Here is a 20,465-nt window from a genome sequence, read left to right on the forward strand (position 1 = left end):
TTTTACTTTTATTATTTTAAATTTTTTAATTTTTAATTTTTTTTAAGTTAAACATTTTTAATGTCTTATTTAATTGTTAATTCTATTTAATTATACAATTATATTTCTGTTTATATTTTATTTATTTTTATTATTATTTAAATTTTCTTAATGTTTTTTTTTTTTTAATAATTTTTGAAAAAATTAATTTGCATTTTTTTTACATTTACATTTATAATTATTTATTTTATTTTATAAGTTGAAGGTTTTTATTTTCATTTAATTTAATTTAAATTTAATTTCTTATGTTTACTTCTGTTTTATTATTTATTAATTCTAATTAATTATACGATTTGATTTTAATTTTATTTGTATTATAATTTAGTTTTTAAGAGATCTCACTTATATAGTGGGCAAGTACAGTGGACTATATCCTTCTCCTACTCCCTCTCTCTCTCTCTCTCTCTCTCTCTTAATCTTCAATAAAGTGTTTTATGGCCAAACTAACCAATAATTCCCTCACTCTCTCTTTCTCCTCTGTCTCCTTCTCCCTCTCTCTCTCTACACACACATTCGCAGATGCGTTCGACTCACACCTCAGAGACAACACACACTCAGGCCAGCACAAGCTGTTTGAAAGGCCATTACTTTAATCGAATTTTGTGAATTTCAGTTAATGAGCTCAACAACAACAATTGAGTACGTGAAGGAGTGGGAGGGGCAGCAGTGGCAGCAGGAGCATAAGGATATTGCAACACGCCTCCTGTGCGGGAATTTAATAAACTTCAAAACACGAACATTGAAGGGGTGTGTGAGTGTGTGGGTGTGTATGAATGTATTGGTGTGTGCGAAAATGTCTAGCAAACATGCAATTAAGTCGTTAATACTTCATCGATTTAATACGCGCGGACAGCAGAAGCACGAGGTCCTGACTGAAGGATTAAAGCATTAGCGCGTGCCAAAAAGCGAGAGAAAGAGTTAGATAGAGACAGCAATAGAGATGGAGGAGTAGATAGAGCGGAAGCGGAAGTGGAAGTGGAAGTGGAAATGGAAGCAACGATTGCAGACGTTTGATTAGTTTGTTTTGCAAAGCAGCAAACACAGAGAAAGTTGGAGAGAGAGAGAGAGGAAGTGGAAGTGAGAGAGAGTTGGAGAAATTGTGATATGCAATTACGATATAAAAGTTAAACAAGCTAGCGATACGCAGGACTAAACGAACTCCGGCAAGGATATGGCCAGGATTTTGAACATTTGATTAAAAACGCAAACAGCCGAATTCTCCATTTCTACATATATACATATAGACCCGGTATTATTCGTGGGCATAAAAAATTAACAGCGACGAATGTCCAAAAGCAAATACAAATACAATTCAACAGCAGAGGTCCACCTGTCTCACCTGTAATAAAGCACAACAGACGAGTACAAACACACACACACACACACACACACATATATATATTGAGCTAACGAGCACCACACATACACACACACACATAGACACGCACACCCGCATCTCTCCAACTGCCTCACGCTGCTCACGTCGCTCTGCGTAAAAGGTAAAAACCAATCAAGAGCATCAATAAAAGGCACGTCAATCAGCATGTGGGCGTTGTTAGGTGGGGCGTGGCATAGGCTCATCCTGTGCCATACAAAGCCCAATACCCTCCCCCCACCAGCTCGCCAGCCCAACCCACCTGCTGTGCCCAGCCAGCACGTAAAAATCATATTTCCGTGCTGGGCTTTTGTCTAGGCATTGGCCCCTAGCCCCAGCCTCACTTTCTCTTTCTCTCTCTCTCTCTCCCCCCCCCTCTCTCACCCCTCTCGCTCTCACTCTGTCATTTGCAACGCGGTTTTTAGTTCAGTCAAGCTGTCATATCGACGCTTTTGCATGCCAAAGATTTCGCTGCTGGAACATTATAGAGCAGGAGCCAGAGCAGGAGCCGGAGCAGGAGCCGGAGCTAGAGCCGGAGCAGAGGAGAGTGCTTCTGTCTGTCAGTGCGTCTGCTCCTGTGCGTCTGTCTGTTGGCCACATATCATGATTTTTCAATAAATTCAACGGCCAAAAGCGGCGGCCACTTTGCTCATTGAATTTTGACGAGTGACAAAGCGAGTGAGTGTGTGTATGTGCGTGAGTGTGTGTGGGTGTGCATGTACCAAAGGATGATCTGTTGCCATAGACGTAAAGCTCAACCAGAGGTAACTATTTTTTTTTTAAGAGCTCGCAAGTTGAGCATTGAGATTTGTTTTAGAGAAGTTGAAAGTGTTATAAGACCTAAAGGGGAACCAGCTTCGATTCTAAGTAATACATACAGTTTAATAATCTCAGCTATCTCAATTTTACGATAATAAAAGAGAAAAATGCATTATGATGCCAATATATTTTCTACTAACTCTCTTCCTATACGTACTTTCAAAAATAAATACAATAATTTATATCGATATTTTCTAAAAGTATATGATCTATTGCATTTCAGTCGAATTCAGTCAAATACCATTGGAATGACCATCTGTTATAAAAGAAGAACATTGTACAAGGTGATTTTTTAGCTCATGCAGTCTGGTCACACTGAAGAGCTCATTCGCTCTTCTCTTCTTCTTTATACCTCATCTAGCACTGCTGCTTCTTGTGTTGCGAAATATAAAATATACATCCTGATAACTAATACTAATTTAGCTAAAAATAATATATCTTAAATTCCCAACAAAATTAATTTATTTAATTTATGTCTAAATACAATTTAATATAATTATAATTATTCTTTATATATTCAATATTATTAAAAATAAAAACACACATTTTTGCATACATACATATTCAAGAAAGTTATCAGAAAACATATATTTTTTTAATCCATGTAATTATTATAGCAATCATAATCAACTGCAATTTCTTTCTATTCACAATCAGCTCACATGATATTTAAGCTTAATTTTGTAATACAAAAACATGCCACGCCCACTCAATAGCAGCCCCTCCGCTTTAATGCTCAACAAAAACAAAAGACGGTCGTTAATCAGTCGCCGGCTGTTGAAGTAATATTTCAGCGAAGCGTATCAAGGACTGCATAGCGAGAGTGAAAGAGAGGGGGAGAGGGAGCTAGACAGGCGAGTCACATGTCCAGGCGGCTAGCAGTATACAGCCACGCCTCCTCAGCCAACGCCCACTCCGCGAAAGCGCACGCATTGCTGCATTAATGCGTATGGAAAACAATTTTTTTATATTTTGATGGGGAATAGAAAAAGTTATGAATTTTTGTCGAGGGTTGCAATGTGCGTGTGTGTGTGTGTATTGACAAGAAGAAGAAGTAGCAGCGCAAATGCGCGTATTCGTGTTTCCAATGCAGATCCTTTACGGTAAGCCACATTTTGCGTGTCTCAGTTGACGCGGAAAAAAAGCAAAAAATAAATAGAAATATGAAAATTTGAAAAAAAATTCAACAACAAAGAAAATACTTTGGGTAAAAGGGTTAAACGCATGGGTGTAGGCTAACGCCACACGCATGCAAAAAGAGGGAATAGAGTTGGGTTACCGGAGGGTTTCCTCTACAGCAATATTCCACTCGAACTCCTCCTCGTCTGGCCAACAAATTTTTGTTTTGCATTTAATCAGAAAAAAGAAATGTGGGAACAAAATCCAGCGAAACTCCAATTTTATTAATGAAAAGTCAAGTGATTTGCTTTAAAGTGGGCGTGGCACACACGCACAACTCGTTCGGGGTTGTCACATAATAGAGAATCCGGGAATGAGGGACTGAGCTTGGGGAGAGACGATGACGACCTAGACAAAGGCTTTAAATATTGCGTGAAATTTATGAATTTGAAAAATGAAATTCGCAAAAAAATAACTAAAAATGTTATGTGGGTGAAGAATGCAGAAGCTTAAGGGAGAGAGAGGGTGAGAGTGAAAGAGAGAGAAAGAAAGAGAGAGAGAGAGAGAGTGACGAAGAAAGAAAGAGGAGGGAAAAAACTAAAGATATAGACATAAATATAATAAATATAGCAAAAGCATATAGAGAAAGAATGAAGAAACGATAAATATAGTAACAAAGAACGATATACAGATACAGTTGGCAAAAGCGTCAGAAACAGGGAAGGTAAAAGAGACAAGTAGATATATACAAATGAAGATATAGAACGAGACTTAAAGATAGAGTGAAAGGAAAATCAAGAGCTAGAGAGAAAGGACAAATAGAAATAGATAGACGCTAAAATGGACAGAGACAAAAAGCTCATTAAAGAGAGGAAGAGGGAGAGGGAGAGAAAGAGAAATATACAAAATATAGGACTCTCTCTCTTCCTTCTATACATTATAAATGTTGTCTATGAGCTGTTCTTTGACCAATCTATATATTTCAGCTCAAGCTGACCAATCTATATATGTATATAGCTCAATCTTAGATCAGATTTTTGGTTGGCTGCCATTTCAGGCTCATTTGCTGCGTGGCCAAATAAACTAACAATTGCCTGACACATTTTCAATTAGGGGGAGCCACATAGCATCCCCACTAACCCTTATCAAACTGCACACGCACACATAGACACACACGCATTCACACGCTCACACACGCACACATACATACATGCACACGCATACTCAGTCGCATTCAGGAGTCACGTATTCACAATTTTTGGGTGCCCAAAAACAGTTTCTGCGGCGCTGCATCCCCACAAAAAAAATGTTTTGGCAGCAGTTGCCGCCGCCTGTGCTCAATTGCCCAGCAGCAACAGCAACAGCAACAGCAATGGCACCAACAACAGCAACAGCAACAAGGACATTAAGGACAATGCGAAATTTTGGCTTGCCTTAGCTCGCAAGCTTTTAATAACAACAATTTTTATAGCCGCTGACGTCATTGCAAAAGGTCCTGGAAGGCGCACATATATACAGACTTGGGTGTATATGTACATGCAGTACAGTAATGCCTGCCATTGTGCACTCTTATGAGATTCGAAAACTAACTAGCCGAACAGTTAGTACATACCGTATAGACAATCATATTCAAAGTTAAAAACGAGTGTTACTATTGGAAAAAAAAAAAAAATTAAATACAAAATATAATAATGGAAAATCTCATTATAATTGAAAAAACAGAGTTCTTAGAGTCTCTAACAAAAAAATTATTAAAAGGGTAAAATAAAGAATCAAATGAATTATTAAATAAATGTTTTTAAGTATGTCAGATTAAATATTTATTAATAAAAAAATTTAAAAATTAAAAAAAAAATAAAATTTAAAACATGCAACAAACAAATTTGATTAAATTTTTTAAAATCAAATACATTTCCTTAAAAAGATATAAACAAAAAATTTATACTGAAAAGTAAAATTTACATTAAACTTTCAGATATTGCATATTTTTTTGAATTTGAATTGATATTTTTATATGAAATAAAATGCACAAGAAATGTCAAAAGAATTTTTTTTAAATTTAAATTCATATAGTTTTAAATGAGTCTAAAAATAGTCAATAAAAATACAAATTATATATTTTTTTTTATTTTTACAAAGTTAGCTATAATACATAGAATATTAAAGCTAAGTATATAATAAGAGCGCTAGCGACCAGGCCTTCGGCTCAACAAATTATATACATTTTTGTTACTTTCATAATATTAACGATATCTTTCGATTGCCTGAAGCTCAGAGCAGAAGTGCACTTGTTAGGCTTTACTGTACATTTATATATATTTTGCTATTGCTTTTGTTGTTTAATGTCAAATTCTGCCTTGTGCGTAGCATTATTTTAGGCGCTTGCATTTGCGCTCCCTGCGCCAATTCGCTCACTCGCTCGCACTGCCGCACTCGGCGCCCACACACCACGCGCTGTTGCTGCTTCTGTCTCTTTCTCCCTTTACATTCAGTGCACGTTTCTTCAGCCTAGCTGTAAATTATTGTGTATACGCCTGAGTGCGCCAAGAAAAAAATTGCGTGCGGCATGAGTAATTAGCACGCATACACACACACACACACACACACAATAATACTCGTTCACTCACTTACACTCTCTGTGTCTGCCTCACCCTCTCTCTCTCTCTCACTCTTAAACTCCGTTTGTTGTACTAAATAATTGCCTAATTGCATTAGCTCTCAAAATTATGCTGCACTTGTGCACTTCAAAGCCTATGTAACTCTACACTTTCACTCTCCACAAACTGAGAGAGACAGAGAGTGAAAGAGAGAGAGAGAGAGAGAGAGAAGGTGGAAGACTGTGGCTGAGTGGGAGCGGAGAAGGCAGTGGAGAGTGTGCATGTGTGTGTGTGTGTGTGTGTGTGTGCGGCTCTGTCAATATTTGGCAAAAACTGGGTGACAATTCGCTGCACAAAGTGCGTGCGTCTGCAACCCCCAAATGCCAAATAAAAGAAGTTTATGTTGCTGCCGCTGCTGCCCCGCCCCCGCCACTGCCCCTCGGCGCTTGCTTAGCCACCCTTAAGCACAAAAGAAAATTGATTTTTCCGCATTTATGTGCGACTGCCTTTGGCTCAGCCTCTGTCTCTGCCTCTGCCCCAGTCTCTGCTGCTGCGGCTGCTGCTGCTGCTGCAGTCTGCGTTTTATGTGCGCTGTGAGGCCTTTTTCCCAAACTTCTTTGTACATGGGCATAAATTATGTGGCTCCTCTTTCTATATATACATACATATATACATATATTTAAAGGCATATATATACATTGCTTGTAGGTACATATATATGGAACATGTCTTGGCAGCTGATTTGCAGCACACACATACACACACACACAGAGGCTGCCACTGGGATTACTTGGACAGGTCCAAAGAGCTTGAAACTGTCCTGTGAATTGGAAATGTGAGAGTGAATTATAAACTAAGCCCAATGTGAAAATGTGCGAATATGGAAGGGGAAACCGATTTGGAAACTAGAAATAGTTTTCGATATTTTTTGTAAAAAATACAATAGATAATAAAAAATTTGCATTTAAAATATCAAATAGTTAAAGAAATCTAGTAGAAATAGTCCATAGTCCATATTATGCAATCCTGTTCACTTCAAATATTTAATATTTAATATCTAATATTTTATATACCATACATCAAACTCCATATGCCATTTACCGTATTACATATTACATATTCCCAGTTCAATATTTAAAATTGCAATTTAATCATTCGATATTCCAAATTTCGTATTCCTAGTTCTATATTTTATTATCTACTCTTATTTACATTAATTTTTAAACCTATAAAATATTTAATGTTGATGGTATAGTCAGAAATGCATATCATATGTATGCAAAAGACAGCCATGGGCTTATATATTCCCTAACAAAAAACATTCGATAAACTGAGGTAAACAACACTATTCTAATAATACATTGCCATTGAAACCCGCTTTGGGTGAAGGCGAAACCCAAAACCATCCTTCAAAACAAATAATAACAACTCCAATTGCTGGCCAAGCCGTGTAGAGCAGTGTAAAACACCTCTTTGGACAGCAGTCAGGCATAGCGCTTCATGCAGCTTCGGCTTCAGCATTGAAGAAACCGGTTGAAGGATTTTGTGAAAGCAAAAAAAAAAAAAGGATGTGGAAAGTGCAATTAGTTCGCAATGTTAGAGGCAAAGGGTCTGGCAATGGGAGAGGCACACGCCTGTCGCATCAGCAGATTTTGACAGCTTAACATGACAGAAGAAGAAGAAGAAGGAAATGGGAAAAGCAACCCTTGCCACATGCACATTGCAACAAAGATGCGCGCTTAATTAACTGAAAGAGCGCAAAAAAAAAAAAAAAAAAAACGAGGAAAAACGATGTTGCAAGCGCAGCATTGTTGCACTTGAGGGGTTGTTGTTGCCGTTGCTGCTGCTGCAGCTGCAACATGAACAAGGATTAGACATATATATATATGCATGTATGCATGTATTTGTGCACACACAGCACGCACCCCTAGCCAAGGCACTCGACCCTTGCCCTGCCTTGTGCCCGAGGAGCAGGAGAGGGTTGCAACTGGCTTCATTATCAGCAACGTGCAACGCATTTGCAGCACGTGCCCAAAGCGAGAGCCTGGTGGGTGGGGCAGGAAAAGCTGGATAAACTCGTCGAGCAGAGCGACAGGCGCCCGACTCCGTCCGAGATTTTTCACCAAAAGGTGGTTGCCAACATTTTACACACGAATTTTCTTCAAACGAAATTGCATTCTGTTTTTCCTGTTGTTGTTGCTGCTGTTGTTATTGTGGTTGCATGTCCAAGTGCGCACCACTGTGTGCATTCAGCTTGTTGAACAATTGGTGGTTGGGTGGTTGCCATGGCTGACTAACATTTTGTCCAGCCAGGGGGAGAACTTAACAAACTCAAAGTAACTTTTGCCAGAGTTGGGAGTTGACATATGCTTACGCTTGCACAATGATGCTGCACAGTGTGGAGGGATGTGAATCGCACAAAATCGATAGAGAGCTGAAGAAAACACTTACAGGGTAGTCGTTATCCTAATTGGTAAGCAAATTAATAGTTACCTGCAATGAAAGAAAAGAGAAACGATTAGTAATGCATTCACAGAAACACAGTGAAAAGCTTAAATTTTAGCTAATAAGTTTATATTCATTGAAATTTCGAACAAAGAAATAAAATTTTTTAAAATACACACATTATTTTGCCCACTGTAGCTACCAAGATCTGCTCCCCCAGCGCCATCCAATAAGAATTAACTGCAGACCCGAAGCGCATTTTACATGCCAATTAAAGCTTAAATCAAAATTGACAACAATTTACTGAATAGTGCTCGTGTCACGATCTATTTACATATATGCAAACACTTGCCAAAGCCATCCAATAATAATGCACTACAGACCCGAAGCACATTGCAGCCGACCAATGGGCATGTAATGCCAATTAGAGTCAACGGCAAAAATAACAACAACTATTTAACGAGCAGCCTTCGTGCATTGAATAAATGCAAAAGCAAAAACACAGCGACGCAACAACGAAGCCGACAAATTAAAATGCACAGCGCTGCACGAACTTGAAACGACGAAGCGAAAAGCGCATGCGAATAAATTGCACCGAGTGAAGCAACAACAACAACCAGCACAGTTAGCCGAAGTGCCGCCAGCCGAACCAGCTATACTAAGCGATCGTGCAAATATTGCTCTCGCTCTTTCTTTCTCTCACTCTCCCGCGCTCGAGCGCTGCAGATTGCAAAACAAAAAGCTGCACACACACATAGGCATGCAGCTGGTGTGCACTTCTGATTGGACGCATTGAAATGCGCAAAAATGGCGTTTAGCTAATTGGCATGCGAGACAGATAATTCACTTCTGATAAAGTTGTGCTTTAGACACGAACCAGACGGGGCAGCAACAATGCACGAAACAATTGTGATTTAAATTGTAAATGAATTCATTTTAGATGGGAAACAAACGAGTTGAGATAAAAAATGTCGCAAATTTCTTTATGAATAGCTAATTCATATCTCTCCGTACACGCGAATAAAATTTAGCACCTGTTTGTCAGTCAGTCAGTCAGATATTATGATTGAGTGAATGACTATCGGTCAATATACATATATGTATTCATATGTATTTGCGTACGATTATTGCATAACGGAATAACAGAAGACAAACGTCAGAATGAATAGCAACAACAACAAAGTAATAACAAATTAATACAACATTATTATATATTTGCGTGTGTGAGTGTGCTATCTGCGCACGTATCTGTTTTTATAGCCTTTATATATATTTATATACTTCTGGGTTTTTTTTTTGCGTCTCTTTTTTATGAGCACTCGCGTGATTTCCGCAAAATTTAACCTACATTTTGAATTTTGGCAAAAGCGAAGCATAGAGAACAACAAAATGAGCAAAAAAAAAGTGCAGGCTGTGATCGTTGTTTCTCTTCCTCTCCCTCTCTCTAATGGAAGTTTTTTTTTCTACGTAGGTTCCATTATTAAGATTTATACATACATAGTTTATTTTTTTGGGCGAACTTTCTAAGGCAAATGCAGGCGTCGGCGTGGCGCTGACTCAGTTGCTGTATATGTGTATGTGCGTGTGTGAGAGAGTTGCTTTGTGTGTGCCATGCGCAGCTGAATTAATACATACACTTGTACCCGACTGACACACACACACACGCTCAGAGCCGAACAAAGCAAGTTCGCGGCTCTCCGCGAATATCAAAAGCAAAGCAAACAGGCGTCCAAAATACAACATACATACATATCCACGTAGATATGTACATATACTCGCATACATATCGACTTCTGCATGTATACATACATACATATACACACATACATATCTGCAGTCACACACGAACACAATCGGCATATCTTGTTTGTTCTAAGCACCAATACCAGCGCACAGCGAAACAAGGTCAAATGCAGTTATTTGCGCGATGACGGCGACGGCGACGCGACGACAGCAATTCGGCAATAGCGAGGAGAGAAGCATAACAAAGCTTCGTAGAGAGGCTTGCTCGACTCACGAATGCCCTGGGGATCGATAGTTGTTATGCAATTAATTATTGAGATAAGCAATTGCAAAAATTATTGTTGATATTTCTGTCAAAATTTACCGCTATATATTTCTATTTCTATTTTTAGTCAATGTTTGCCATTAACGGGAATTACGATTGATAAGCTGCCAGCTAACGCAGCGCTCATAATGACCTATATACTGACTACTCCTAGGGTATAGCTAAAATTGATGAAAACGGTTTGTCGGCTGGTCGCTGCATATTTGCGTGTGTGTATGTTGTATGTATGTATGTGTGTGTGTGTGGTTAGTTACTGTTTGATTTATCTTTTCCGTTGTTGTTGTTGTTCCTGCTTTACTGCCGCTGCTGCTGCTGCTGCTGTTGTGCAGTCTCTGCGCTTGCGTTGCCAGTTTTTGCTGCGTTTATTTTTGTTGTTTTTTTCTATCGTCTTTTGCCTTTTTCAAGGATATTCGGCGCCGCGATGCTGTTGTTGTTTTTCTTCTCTTTTGCTTTTTGCAATTTGTATGCTGTGCGTGTGAGAACAGCAACAGCAGCAGCAACAACAACAATAACAATAACAACAGCAGGAGCAGCAAAAGAGATGCGCGTGTTAGTTAGTCAAAGGAATTCCAGGAATTGATCGCGCAAGCGAGAGGTGAGAACAGAAACTTCAAGATCTTTCCATGAGTGGATCTCTACACATGTAGGTGTGTGTGTGTGTGTGTGTGTGTAAATGTGTGTTTTGAAGTGTTTGTTGTGAATGCGAAATTGAATGAATTGAATAAATGCGCGTTTTGCACATTGGCATCAATTAAGCAATTAATGCATGTGAAATATGCAAAATATATATATATTTTTTTGTTGCTTGTTTTGGAATTTTGGACTTAGCGGATTGACCTTCACTTAAGTGAGTTACAGCTATTAATATCGGTTTATCATATAACAATATTCTTTACACTTTAGTTTAAAAGACGTTTTTTCGAGGAGATGAGTTCTATCTTGAACTGTAAAAAAATATCGAAAAATATTTAAAATTGTTTACTTGGTTAAGTCAAGCCCCTTTTTCGTATTGCCATAAAAATCATATGGATTTTCAAATAAAATTGTTTGAGGAATACGTCTTAATAGTTTAGGAATTTAGCGGGACATAGTATATGTACATATGTATAAACACATATACATATATGCATACATAAGCACATTAGCATAAATCAGAAAGCATTATGACATCTTGCATAACTGCAAAACTTTGCATGATATTAAAATAGTTTTTAGTTTTATAATAATCTAAAGAATTTTGAAATCTTATACAAGTATCTTTAAATATATGTATGTACATACATGTATAGGAATATACAAAGATATTATTGGTACACTGTATGGTATAAGTACGTTTCTAATGCAGTTTCTTACAAATAAGCTCTTCTGTTTATGAATTCCCAGAAGTAGAACCATATAGGGGAGCCATATACAAGTGGATGATATAATGCAATGCTTAGTAATGAAGGTTAAGAGTACCTGCATTATTTATTATTTATAAACAGCAAGTATGACGTTGGTTTTCACTTAATCACATTTTGCACACTAGACTTTTCCGCAATTTTTTTTTTATTATTTGATATTGATTGAATTGCATATTTAAAGATCGATGGATTTATGCTCGTAGTCCTATTAACTAAATACACTTAAACTATATACCACACTAATTATGTACTATATATGCATATTTAGTGCATATGTAGGGGGAACCTCTATATACGCGCACAGAACCCGGACTCGAACTGAATTGCGCTGACAAATAAAAATTATTTACTTTTTGCTTGGCGCATTTGTTGCGCGTGCTATCCCGCTTCCTCTTCCACACCCTGCTGCTGACGCCGCTGTCTCGCTCGCTCACTCACTTGCTCTACGTTGCACAACAGCTAGCCCTCACTCATTTGCACTTACTCTTTGACTACGCGCATGTATGTGTGTGTGTGTGTGTGTGTGTGTGTGTGTTGCTTTTTGCTGAGATCTGCGACTGGTACAGAGCACAACAGCAACAACAACAACAACTGACAGCAGCGCATTTTGCTGTTATTCGTCATTGCTGACCTTGGTTGCAATCTTGTGTATTCTCTATATACACACATATACAGACGTACGCACGCACACACGCAAATGTATATGTGTTTTATTTCAAGTTCTTTTTTGGTTAATTTTTTAAAATTTATTATTTGCATTTTAGATATGCGCAGCGTCAAAAAAGCAGCGGAAGCGTCTCAATTGCAGTTAAAATACAGTGCGAGAAAGAGAGAGAGAGCGAGAGAGAGAGAAAGTTAAGCATACGCCGCATTAGCCTGTCCACTAAAATTTATAAAATAAAAAAATCTTATAAGCAAAAGTTAAATCATCGAAACTAAACAATAAATATAAATATAGAAAAAAGAATACAGAAAAATCCAATTAAACTAAATAAAAAAATATTCCTTCAAAAAAAAAAAAAAAAAAAAAAATATTTATATAATATTTATTAAATAAATACAACATTGAATATTAAAAACAAAAAGAAAAAAAAATACATAAAATAAATAAATAATGTAAAAATTATTTTTTAAAAATAAATATAAATTATACAATAAAAGAATATTCATAAAATAAATAAACTTTATATAAAAAAAATGTTAACATATAATATTTATAAGATAAAAAAATTAAATAAAATAATAATTAATTCTTATTTAACTACTTCTTAACATTTACAAAAAGTAAAAACAAAATAATTAAATTAAAAAAATATTGCTAAAACTTTAGCCAAAGAATTTTATTTAGCAGATTGAAAATTGTAATTTATTTGTAATAATTTTAGTCCATTGCCAAAATATGAAACATATAAATATATTTATACACATATATTTAGTTGAAATTGTTGCTGACAACATTTGTCAGCCACGCGCAGCAAAATTTGTTTTTCAAAAAAACTTATTTTGTTGTTGCTGTTGTTGCTGTTGTTGTTTGATATTTAGCTGTCTCTTCGCTTAGTTAGCAGAGAGCAACAAGCAGCCCACCCAGTCGTAGTCGCCGTTGTGTGGGGCGGGCAGTGCAAAAGTATCTCACAGATACGCGCCGTTAGCCAGCGACGCGTAGCAGAAAATGGAAAGAGACGAGAATATGAGGAGAGCAAGATAAAAAACCGTAAAGCGCAGACACACTGCACACAAGTGTCCCAATTCCACAAATCTTTCATTCTACGCTGCTTCCACGGCAAACAGCCAAAACGAAACCAAACGAAACGAAAGATACGCGCAAAAGCGAGTAAATAATAACGCTAATACATAACAACAGCAACAACAACAACAACTTTTAGCGACGGCATCTACACAATTATAGATACAAAGGCAACTGATAGACAGCTGCAGATACATTTTGCACATAGACAGTATTTAGCTTACGCCACGCGGGCGTGCTCGACTGCCAGATACACTGCACTAAGCTGTGGCCGTCTGCGTTTAGACATAACATAAATAATTCATATCTTCAGCTTAATTTTATGAAAAAAAGAAGCTATCTTCATTATTTATTTTTATTATTTTTTTTTCTTGGTTTTTAAGGCCCTTTTTTGCCAAACTGTTCTATAACTCGAGCTTTCGTTGTTCAATTTTATTAATAACCATAATAACCATAACCTAAAATATAAGACCCTAGTTCTTATAAAACACGAAAAACTATCCACAAAAAATAACCAACATACACTAAATATACCTTATACAAAACTAAATACTAAATTTAATGTTTCTAGTTTTTAAAGTTTGCGAGATTTGTTAATTTTGTATAAAAGTTTTTAGAGTTAAACAAAAAAATACAAGTGAAAGGTGTTTACAGTATAGAAGAGCAGATATATCAATTTTAACGTGCGTAGCGCTTAAATACTTAGAGTTATGCTAAAAAGACAACTGAAGCTACAAAATCGATTTTTAATGTTATTAAGGAAGTGGAAGAACACATTAATCAACATATAAGCTGGTTCTGTATGTCGTATTGAAGTATTGAAGTATGTATGTATTTTTAACAGGAATCTAAAGATTTGATAGTTTTATGAATGATTATTGCATATAGTGAGAGAGAGAGGGAGAAAGAAAGAGAGAGAGACAGAGTTAGTGAAATCGAAGCAATAATACTGAATTGTGGAGTTCTAACATATTTTTACATTTTTGACTATTCTTATATATTTATATACTTTCTTCTATCATAAGTCTACCCTTAACAGAGCCAGTATACCACATTCAATCAGCTTTCACTACATACAGGGTATTAAATATTACTTATTTCGCGCTTCATTTATTTTTGCTTATTTTTGCACTTTGCAATTTTGTATATTATATGCAATAATATCCAAATATATATGTATATGTATATGTATATATATACACTTCGCGTCATCAGGTTAGCGCCCCCCCTTACACTCATTTTCTTTTACGTTTTTCTCTTTGCCTATTGCACACAACTTCTTGGTTTTTTTTTTATTTCATTATCATTATATGAGATGTCTCTCATACCAAAAAAAACCGCGAGTGAAAACCCGTTATGTTTTATTTTCTATCCTTCTCTATTTTCGCAAAAAATGTGTGCACTTATTTTGCGTCATCAGATTAGCGCCCCCAAATGCAATTGTAATTATCTTGCTTATTTTGGCAATTACACTCACCAAATTTTTTGTGAAGCTCAAAGTATTCAATATATTTATAGTATGGGTAAAGAAACAGTTTTATCTTTGGTTGAAAATCAAAGATTTAGGCATACTTTGAATCTAGACTATGCAACCATAAAATTGCTGAAAAATCAGGAAAAAACAGAAAACAAAGTGGCAATTTTCTTACAAATAGGGAAAACTATGGAAAAAACTATATAAGCGGCAATAATCAAGTGATTTCAGAAGGAAATAGAAGAGCATTAGTTCGAGAAGCTTCGAATTCCCACGAATCGACCACCAAGATTAGGGTTAAAATCAGTGTTAAGACGAGCTTATCAACGGTCTAAAGAGCAATTAAGAAAGTTAATTACTTAAAGAAACAGAATGTAAAAAAAAAGACACCAGTCGATATGCTGAGAAAAGAAATACGCATTAATTTTGGCCGGGCGAACATGACGTGGCCTATCCAATGGCAGCATGTTGGCTTTTCTGATGATAAAAACTGAATTTGGAAGGAACTGATGGCTATAATTATTATATCCATGACCTACTCATAGAAGAACATTATTTGGAACGGTTTTCAAGCCGCTGCGGCGAGGGGGTGGTGTGGCATTTGTGTAGGTATCAATATCGTACTACAGCACTTGCAAGCTTCAATTTTTGACATCGCGCATGAACGCATAGGACCATAATATCGTGTTTAAAACTGCTGTTCCGCATTTCTATAACCTGTCTGAAAACCGGCATTAGATTTTCCAGCATGATAATGCTCCAATTCAGACCGCCCGATCCCTGAAGTCCTGGATTCAGGGCCAAAAAATTGATCTCATGGAGTGGCCACCATACTCACTCGACCTTAATATCATTGGAAACGTCTGGGGATGGTTGGTCAGGAAAGTATATGAGTCCGGAAAGCATTATAGTACAAAGACAGAGTTAATCGAAGGTACTGAACACGCTTAATCAACCATATCCTTGAATAATATTGAACAACTTTATAATTCCATTCCTAATCGAATTTTTTAAGTAATTTCAAACAAAAAACGGCACTACGCACTACTAATATTACTTAAAAATAACAATAGCTTAAAATACAGGTGTTATTTTTGGTAATTAACTTAAATAAATTGAATTTAGCGCAGGGGGCGCTAATCTGATGACCAAATTTTTGTTACATGTTTTTTGTACATTTTACAAAAAAAATTATTAAACAAGTAAGAAAGCTCTAGTCGAGACTGCTCGACTACGAGATCCCCTGAACCCTTGGAGCAATAGATATTTCAATACTTTTTCGCGACTTTCAGCTTACACAAGAAACACGCACACACACACACACACACGCACGTACGAACACACAGGTAAACATACACACACACGCATATAGACACACATACACACACACACGCATACAGACACAAACGCATACACACACACACACATACACATACAAGCAACCACGCATAAACACGCATGGGCTGCAGTGTGCGCTTACTATGAGAACTTAATTGTTTAATAACTTTTTTTATGGACGTACGATCTTCATGAAACTTTTAGATTATGATTATAACATGAATATGCATGTACTTGCCAAAGCACAAGTCTCTAGTATTTGAAATACGCTTTTTACAAAAGTGAGGGTGAGGGGGTGAATTTAGAGGTGGGGGGTAAATTTTAACAAAAACCGAAATTGTATAAATTGCATATAAGCATACATTAAAAATTTGGAGACTCTAGCAATAAAGGTGTAGAAGATATAATTTTATGACTGGGTTTCGATAAGGTTTTTTATCGATAAAAAAAGATCGGGATGAGTTATCGATTTTTAATGATAAACTTGATATGCGCGCTGTAATTACGGACATTTTAAAAAAAATTTGAAGTCTCTAGCTCTTATATCTTCTGAAATCGACGCGTTCATACATACGGACAGACGGACAGACGGACAGACAGACGGACAGGGCCAAATCAACTCAGCTCGTCACCCTGATCAAGAATATATATACTTTGTGGGGTCTGCCACGCCTCCTTCTCCCTGTTACATACATTTCAACAAAACCATTATACCCTGATTTCCCATTGAAAATGGGTTCAGGGTATAAAAATAATCCTTATTGTTACAGTAGCCATTCTTTTTGTATTTTAAAGAGAAATAAATGGAGTATAATGTAAAAAAATTTCAAAGATGGAGCTCTGCTGGTTTAGATTTTATTTAGCTTTGAGGTTGAGTGTAAAGGGGGGCGCTAACCTGATGACGCGCAGTGTATATATGTATATTTACTCAAATATGTATATTCATTTTATTTTATTTACTTTTTGTTTCATTTAATTTATGAACTTTTGCATTTCGCACTCGCTTGTTGTTTATTTTGTTCAATTTATTTGCACTGTTATGTCATTATACCCTGAACCCATTGAAAATGGGAAATCAGGGTATAATGGTTTTGTGAAAAGTATGTAACAGGCAGAAGGAATCATCGCAGACCCCATAAAGTATATATATTCTTGATCAGCACGACGAGCTGAGTCGATATAGCCCTGTCCGTCTGTCCGTCCGTTCGTCCGTCCGTCCGTCCGTCCGTCCGTCCGTCCGTCCGTATGAGCAAAAGAATCTCAGAAGATATAAGAGCTAGAGAGCTGAAATTTGGCATGCATACTCGTGTATACCATAGGCAGTACAAGTTTGCTTTATTTTTTCGATAACTCGTCCGATAACTTTTTTATCGAGAATAATCGAAAAATCGACTTGGTTTTTTCTGCCTAATTTTAACACTTTTAGACCTGGAGACTTCAAATTTAGGTTGTATATAAAGTTAATGGATACAAAGATTTTGTAATTTACAGATTTTGGATACCACGCCCCCTTCTCCCCCAATTTGTAAAAAACGCATTTCAAGTACTAGAGACTTGTGCTTTGGAATGTACACATATTTTAGCCATATGATTACGCTCTGAAAGTTTCATTAAGATCGTATGTCTACAAAAGAAATTATTCAACAAATAAATTCTCATAATATTGCCCACATTGCACTATAGGAAAAAAACCCGAAATTTTGGCATAAATACAATTTTTTTTTTATCAATTTTTAACCTTTTTTTTTATTTTCCAATAATAAATATCTTAACTAATATAAAATGAATTTTTTAAAAATTTTATGGACTGCCCCTACTATATAACGCGGGGCTGCAAGTCAGCTGACCCAGAGTTGCTTTGTATGCAAAAAAAGCGCGGGAAAAATTGTGCAACTTTGAAGTTTAGTACTGCGGTAAATAAAAATAAAATTTATAACTTTAAAAATGGAAAACATTACTGATGGTATGTACTATAAATTGTCAATTCAAATTTTTGAGTTCATTTGCTTACTTGTCTAATTGTTCAATGTTTTGTTGTTGTGTATTTTAGCTAAAAAATAACAAAATAGTTCGTGTTTCGTGGAACATAACTTACAAATAGAGGAGACTAGTGATGAAGTTTAATTGCAAACGTGTTGTCTGAAACTTCTATTATTAGAGGCTTTTAACCGTTTTTGCTCCTTTTTGCTCCATTTCGAAAAAATAACGTTTTTATAGCTAAGTATGAGTTTACGCGCTCAGAGCTTCTAGACGTATGGGCAAGCAACAATCGCCAAGCAGACGCGGTGAAATTGTTTATGATTGAAAAAATTAATAATAATGTGGATGAAAATGTAGAAAACAGTATTTCTACCCAAGTAGCCCAGTTTATTGCTTTTGTTAAAAGATATTTGCCCAGATGTAACCGTAATCTGCATAGATTCAAAGCAACACCTTCACGGTGGGTCGAGGGCAAAATATTTATCAACTTAAAAGAAGTTAAGTCCTCGCAAGATAAAGCTGGCCGTAAAGAACTTACTTATGAAGAAGCAGGCAGTCGGCTGAAGAGAAAATTAGCTTCTGATCTTGCAAGTCAAGAAGAACACACAACCCAACTGTTTATACATGCTGCATCGGTTTCAGCAAAAAAATGCAAAGAAAATGATATGGCATTCGAAGTGAAATATTGAAATATATATGAATAACTATTTTTGGTATCCCATGTCCCCAACTGTGCACAAAGTTTTGATCCATGGATACCAAATAATGGATAGCTGCATAGTTCCTGTTGGTGTTCTCGGAGAAAACGCATCAGAAGCTCGAAACAAAATTTATAAAAATGACAGAAGGTCGCATGCCAGAAAGAGCAGTAGGCTAAACAACATCACTGATGTTTTTCACAGGGCATTAGATTCATCTGATCCGCTTTTGTCAAGTCTCTGTCTTAAAAAAAGACAGAAGCTTCACAAAAAATTAAAATTTCCAAGCGAAGTGATTGATCTGTTTGCTCTGATTGAGCCTCCGCAAATCGCGCATCAATTTACAAATGAAACTGAAAGTTTAGAAGCTGAAGATGAGGATGAGGATGATGCAAACAATTTCGACCCGAATATCGAATTGGATGAAGAAAATTATGATTATTGATGTTAATTTTTGGAGATGTGGTAATTATTGTAAAATAAAAATACAACATTTTTTTTCATATTTTCCTTAATTTTACAGGGTATCAACGGAATGAATATACACATTTTAATTTTTTTATTATATAATAAGCTGTACACATTTATTTTTATATGAAGATATGTAATGTAAGATATATATAATATATTTAAAAAATTTATGTCTGAAGTACACATGATTTCATAATTGGGTAACAAGGAGGCGGGGAGAAGGCGTGGTCAAATCGTAAAAAAAAAAAATTCGAAATTCTAACTTAGTCTATCTTAGGTGTATGTAAAATTTCAACCTCCTAGCTCTATTTTTAGAATTGATGCCAAAATTTCGGGCTTTTTTCCTATAGTGCATTGCAGCGCAGCCCAAGCGCAGTCGCTGCTAACTGCGCAGTCAGCAGAGCGCGTGCTTATAAGTGCATGTGTATGTATGTGTGCATAAAAGAAGTCCAGACTGATTAGAATATCAGCTTGGAGGGTTCAGGGTATCTCCTAGTCGAGCAGTCTCGACTGGAGCCTTCTTACTTGTTATTTTTTAATGTGATGTGTCATCTACTTGTAAAAATTTTCATCGAATTTTTACTCTTCTTTTGTTTTTTTTTTCTACAAGACTGAAATTTTAAGAGCTCTTCAAACTGACAGCCAAATAAAATGAAATGTAAATATTTAAAAACAAAATATATAAATATACATGTCAATATTTTGTGTAATCAAAATACTAAATATAATAATAGTTTTTTAGTTCAATCCATTATTTTTAATTAAGTATATTTAATTTATCTTAATATAGATAATAAACGTTTTATATTATTTTAATTTAAATTTACTTAACTTATAGCATTTTTGCTGTACTTAATTCGTATAATTTTAATATATAATGAATATTGATTAGTTT

The 20,465-nt window shown here is 36.0% G+C and overlaps 1 protein-coding gene and 1 long non-coding RNA gene across 2 annotated transcripts in view; one reads left to right on the top strand and one right to left on the bottom strand.

Annotated features, from left to right (window-relative positions):
- LOC6575873 (zinc finger protein chinmo) overlaps positions 1-20,465 on the bottom strand; it is a 60,301-nt gene that overhangs the window by 20,951 nt on the left and 18,885 nt on the right. The gene's annotated exons all lie outside the window — the stretch shown is intronic.
- On the top strand, positions 18,166-19,660 carry LOC122757141. The gene is made up of 3 exons (XR_006357060.1): positions 18,166-18,384; positions 18,472-19,564; positions 19,623-19,660. It is a non-coding gene; the product is annotated as an uncharacterized LOC122757141 (long non-coding RNA).

This window comes from Drosophila mojavensis, unplaced genomic scaffold (assembly GCF_018153725.1).
Source record: "Drosophila mojavensis isolate 15081-1352.22 unplaced genomic scaffold, ASM1815372v1 contig_36, whole genome shotgun sequence".
In the NCBI taxonomy this organism is placed as follows: Eukaryota; Metazoa; Arthropoda; class Insecta; order Diptera; family Drosophilidae; genus Drosophila; species Drosophila mojavensis.